A 6,372-nucleotide genomic window follows, 5' to 3' on the forward strand; every position below is an offset into this window, starting at 1 on the left:
CAATGCATGACCTATTGCATGCACTCTGCACTCTGCACTCTAAAGGAGGACCGCCCCGGGGGAGCCGGCGCACGGAGCATGCTGGCACATAGGGCTGCCGTGGGCTCTACCCCCGGCTCTCCTGCTGCTCCCGCACAGACAGCCGCCAGGGGCTGCTGCTGTATGGGGAGCCCAAGGTAGGCCCCGGCCTGGGGGGACAGGGCACAGTGCCACCTGTGCCGGGAGGGACCGTGAGGGTACTGCATGCCTGGGAGGGTGCATGGGAGAGGGGGTGACCTGTAGAGGCTTATTGAATGTCTGTGAAGGTGTTCTACATACTAGTTTGATGGTGATTGTAAAGAACTATGAAAAAATATAAATGAAGGAATATAATTGTGTATAGAACTGCACAGGAGCGCTGACAGGGGACGCAACTAAATCAAGGGATAGTGACGATGGAGAAATTGTGATTAGGGATCACGTGGGATACTGATGACGAAGAAAGAATAGACAGGACACGAAGAAATAATGTCGAAGAATAATGACTAATGAATGAAGGGATGGCTACCATGGAGGAGGAACGGCCACTATATGAAGGAATGGCGAACACAAGGACAGGTTAACCACTGAATGAAGGGACGGTGAAAATGAATAAGCAGACGGTGAAAATGAAGAAATAGTGGATACCTGATTATTACAAATGTGCAACGACTACGGGATGAAGGGACGGTGAAGTTGGGACAACTGTGACCACTGGAAGGAAGGCAAGAGAACAAGGAACGAAGACTGGGTGCCGTAAACCCTGCCATGAAGGAAGAATGACCACCAAACAGAGGAGCTGCAAACCCATGCATAATGGACCTTGACAGGAGGAATGGCTAACATCAATAAACGGGGACCACTTGAGAAGAAATGGTGGAAATGACTAAGGATACGGGGCATTGGTTCTTCTTTCTCTGGATGCAGGGAGGTGAAAATGAAGAAATAATGAACACTGTGCAAAGGAATGGTGAACATGATGAAAGGTTTCTCTCTGAATGAAGGAACTAGGGAAATGAAGAAATAGTGGTGACTGAATGAATGAATGGTGTTGTAAATGAATAAAAGGTGGGCATTAAACGGAAGCTGGTAAATATGTGGCTTGCAGCAGGTGTGTATGTGTGTGTGTACTGTGTCTTGGGTTCCTTTAACTGCAAATGCCTGGATTATTGCTCATCTTGGAGACCGTGTGTTCTTCATAGGAGGGGTGGCGAAGCCCTGGTAGCTGCTTCATAAAGGAGTCTGCACACTCGCCGCAAGGCAGACCCCTTTGATGGTGGAAACCTGTTTACATGCAGGAACAGTTTTATTATAGGCAAACTTGGTGTGCAATAAGTTTGCGGAGAATGCGTATCTCGCACGGTAATTGTGTGCATTTCGGTGCTGACAGGGAGAATTACGCATGCAGAAAGTGTGTTTTAGGGTGCAGGAAGGTGTTGATTAATTGGAAGCTTGATGGCCATTGGCCGCACGGATGTCAATCCTGGCTGCATTCGTTGGGGTTTCCAAGGAGCCTGGGTGTTTCATTGTAACCTTCAGAGGCAGGATGTTGTGCTTTACATAGTGGACATTAGATGTTCAGGGGAGAAGGCTGTCTGCTAGTACAAGAATGTTATGTTAATTTTGAAATAGGATCTCGGGAGCAACCATGCACCCTTCGGGCCACTGTGCTTTACTATAAGTGCAGGAGGGAAGTAGGGAAAACAACAAACAGCCTCGAAAATTATTGAAGAGAAACAAAGTAAAAAAGCAAGAAAAAAAGGGTAGAGAAAAAAGAAAGAAAACAGACTAAGGAAATAGCAAGAATGAGACAAAGGAAAATCAATGGAACAGTGGGAAAAAGAAACAAGTCCTGCAACATGCCTGCTTTAGCCAACGGAAAGGAAGCTGGGTTGGTCTCATTATTCCCCTGATCGCCAACACTCAGTGGTCTACCGATACGCAGCACACAGTGCTCAAATGTGCCACATCACCCAAGGCTTTTGTTAGGTGTGCACCGCCGTATGCTGCCCTGACACACAGTACCATGTGTGTCCTCTGCGTCCACCCCTGCAAACCCTTACCTTTGCACTTCACCCTGTGCCCCCCATACATATTATTTTGTTTCGCTGCAGAGTGTAATTTTTACAACCACTGCTCTGTGCACATTGCTTAGGGCTACAAGAGTTTAACAACTGGAACATTCCATAAACACAAGCAGCACTGCAGTTTTGAATAGAACCAAGGTGCACATGAACATAGAAAACAAACAACGATGCACAAAGGGGTCTTAAGCGCAACGTTTATATACAATACGATCTGGGTTTGTAACAACATTTCTTTCTACATGGCCCATAGTGCAGTAGAAAACAAGTTCATGCACCCACTTAATTTAAGCGATTGTTATACTTAAACCAGCGACATCACCCGCACGTCCACTTTTTGCAGAGATGTCAAGAGCATATAATGTGGTGTTGTATTGCGCTACGTGTTTTAACGCATAATCCACTCGTGATACGGCCACAGGCAGTGTCCCGGACGCGAGTCCGAATCTATCCGGGATGCCTTCTCGTCTGATGAAATTAGGCAGCACCTTACGCGGGGTGACCGCGGTGAGCAGCGTTTGTCATAGCAGCAGTGACTGATGCAAGCCTGCATGAGCTTTGCATGGTAAACGGGGAGGGGAGTGGGCGGGTTGGTGGCGATCAGGGGCGGGTGAAAGTGATCAGAGCCTCCCACAAGAGCAGACTTGTTTATCTCCTTCCTTTCTGCTACGTGCCAAAGCTACAGTCGCACTGCATTCCTATAGACACCCCCCCCTCCCAAGAAAAGTTAGGGGGAGGTGCACACATTAAAGCAATTGCCTTTAGCGTTCAATGAGTTTCTACTGAAAAGTTAAGAGACTGGGTCTGTCGCTCCAGCAGTTTAGAAATCAGCGAGCCATGTGCAGGAGGATGCGGAGGAGCTGGGCCGGGGAGAGCACAGGACACTAGAGGTAAAGATGTGCAGGGGAGGCCCACGAGGGGGCGCGTCACCATTCGAGCGGGGAGGGAGGCAGGCAGAGAGCGCGAGGAAGAGGGGAGGGGGAGAGGAAATGGGAAGTGGGAGGAAGGGATGTGGGGCCGGCAGAGGAAAGTAGTTGAATAATAAAACGGCACAATCACAGGAGTTGAATAAAAAACTGCACAATCATGGCACAATCGGGGCAGAAGAAAGGAAAGAGCGCAGGGACGTTCGGAGGGAGTTGAATAAAAACGGCACAATCACGGAACAATCGGGGCAGAAGAAAAGTTACCTGTGGCAGCGAGGCTGTTCTGGCCAACAATGGCGGTCGCAAGGTTCCGAAAATTTTCGGATTCAGGGGCGTGTTTTGCTGTCCTGAGTGACGGACGACGTCACGAGCTAAAGAACAGCAAAACTTACACCCCCGAATCCGAAAGAGACGGGGCTAAATCGGAGTGACAGCTCTCTCCTCCAATGGCTGGCCTCCGTTTAGGAAGCCAGCCAATGGAGGAGAGACTGGGCAGGGAGGCAGGATCTACAGCCCTACTAAGGAGCATTAATTCTCCGACCTCAGACTGCGCAAGCGCAGCCTTTAGGTCCTCGACCTAAAAAGTGCAGTTTTGAATATACGAAAAGAAAGTCCTACAACTCTTTCAATGAAATTAATTTGACCCGGAAATAGCCAAAACGGATGTTAAAACAAACTAAAATAAAAAGCTACGAAAACTAACATAACAAAATAATTATTTATATTGTCACACACCATTAAAAACACAAACAAATATTAAACAAAAACATATTTTACTTTCAAATAACGTTCCAGACCACAAAACGTATAAAAGGAGCCATCCACCATATTTAAAATTGTAGTTACCTGATTACCAGAGACTGCACACAGGATTACACTTTCCAAAATCTACTCGTCGGAGAAAGCCAACTAAAACTCAAAGTGTTGTGAACGTATCTAGGACCCTAATTAAATATTCCTGATTTATGCCCTTATGTGGTTATAACAAATCATATCCTTATAAAGGCATAAGAATCATATCCATATTTAGACATAGCCAATGCAGTCCTAATACAGCAAGGCTACTTCCCTAGACTCCTAGAAAGTACAACGCGTTCTTTAAACAAACCAAACCTCCAGCAGCCCGGGAATTCCCCCTGCTTATGTTTTGATTTGTCCTAGAACTCCTGAGAGTCCTGAAAGAACTGCCAGTTCTTAGTGACAGTTCTTAGTGACGTCTTATGTCAAACACGGCACCTTCCAGGTATAAATATACCAGCATTTGCCTTAAGCAAACACACGGTGGTTTGGAGCAGAGCGGCTATCTACTTACCCAAAGCTCAGCTGATGCGAGTGCTGAAGGAAGCCAACCCTCCCATTTGACGCACTTAGAGAGACGCTGTCTTTTCTCCTGCCGAGAAATCCAGCTCCAGTGTTTCCAGTCACCATTGCAGGTTGCTGGGAGACCGAGTCCTGAGAAAGAGATACAAGACCTCCTTCAATCTAAAACCAAGGTACGGAGCTGATTAGATCCTTAGAGAATTCTTGATTTAGATTCTGGGCAAAACTAACAACTTAAACTGCAGCTCACTTACTCCTTCCCACGTACTAGGCTTAGGTTAGGTACACCGGGGTAGGCGTATTTTAGAAGCACCAGTTGAGTAAGTTAGTTAACTTTTATCATTATATGTATTGTATATATTTTATCCGTTTTAAGTATCATATGACTCAGAAACCATATAAATGCTTTCACAGTATTATTTCATAATACTCCTTTTACTGTACGCACTTTACTTTATGATAAGTATTGCAATTGTGGCAATTCATTTCTCTTGCATGAGAAAGAAGACTGCTCAATAAATAACAACTTTTATTGAAAACGCCTGTCTCTCTATTTCTCTGCACTCTGGTGAAACTAAGCATGCACGATTGACTGAGTGAAATAGCTATCTATTGTTTTCACACCACTCTGAAGATATACTCCTTATTCTGGAGGGAGCAAAGTTGTCATGTTTATGCGGTTGTCAGAAACTAATCCCTTCTTGTCTAATCAGGAAAGTTAACTCCTTCCTGTTCATTCGTGAAAGTTTCTAGTGACCTCTGAGTTAGCTGGCATACCTAATTAAGTCTAACATATTCAGTAGAGACTAGTTGACCTCAGTCCTAAGTCTAAACTATCGTTTATGTTATTCCAATGCGCAGAGCCTATTGGGAATATAGGAACTACACTACATGGCGCCCAACGTTTGGTAAGGCGGTAATCTAACGCAAGATACTAGAGTAACTCAGTCGTGCTTTTCACACAGACCCCTTTTTCCCGTAAAAACTCCAATAGACGTCTGGAGTGGGTAAAAGGTTAATATCCGCCAGAACGTAGTAGGAAGAGATTCCTATGTATTAGTTTTTGGTTTAGTCAACGTTGAAGGATACAGTGTTCCAAAATATTGTGCACCTAATCTTTGTTTCCTTGAAACTTGATCTGTAAAACTTTCAGTCAGTAAAATGTCAGAAAGTGAGGACGAAAGGGAGAGAGCTAGACTAGCAGCTCAACTCTTAGCGGATGACACAACTATCCAAAATGACGACCCGAATGCTATAATCATCCCGGTCAATATAAGAAAAACTATATCTATAAAATTTATAGAAAATGGAGTATCATCAAGATGTGGTACAGTCGTATTTGTGGTGGGGCCCATGAATATCGGCAGACAGAGGTATTCTATTCCTGGATACATTTTCCAGCAGCACATGCTGTGACATGCGAGTTCCACTGCTACAAAATAGAGGAATCTCCAGAGGAATGCTCTCCTTTCGAGGAAGTTGAAATTCCACTAACATACCAAGAGCACCTGCTCTGGTTTAATGGTGCCCTAAAACATCAAAATCATGTTACCAGGCTCGGTCAACTAGGTAGACCAGGAGCCACATGGCCGGTTCTAGCCAGCTATACACCACACCCCGACATTGAAAAAGTGTCAAGCAGAGAACTTTTAGTTCAGCTAAAACAACTGATTAAAATACATAGACAATTGGTCCAATATATCATGCGGACTTCAACAGTCCAACCTGCAATTAAAATTCCACAAAACACCCCTCAACAGGGGAACGCAAATAAAATTACACCACAGAATATACAATCATGTATTGGTAAAATACCCGCAAAACGGGAACAAATTCCATTCTGGTTAGCTAAAAAAATCACTCAAATAGAGGCAGTATTTCCTGATACTACCCCTCACGAAAATCACAGAATTCTGACTATCTGTCTCCCAATGGGGATCGCACCACATGTGGAGGACTGTGACACTTGGGGCACAGTCTTTGCTTCTATCTTTACAAAAACACATGGTGTTCTGTCTTTGGCG

This window comes from Lissotriton vulgaris, chromosome 6 (genome assembly GCF_964263255.1).
Source record: "Lissotriton vulgaris chromosome 6, aLisVul1.2, whole genome shotgun sequence".
Lineage (NCBI taxonomy): Eukaryota > Metazoa > Chordata > Amphibia > Caudata > Salamandridae > Lissotriton > Lissotriton vulgaris.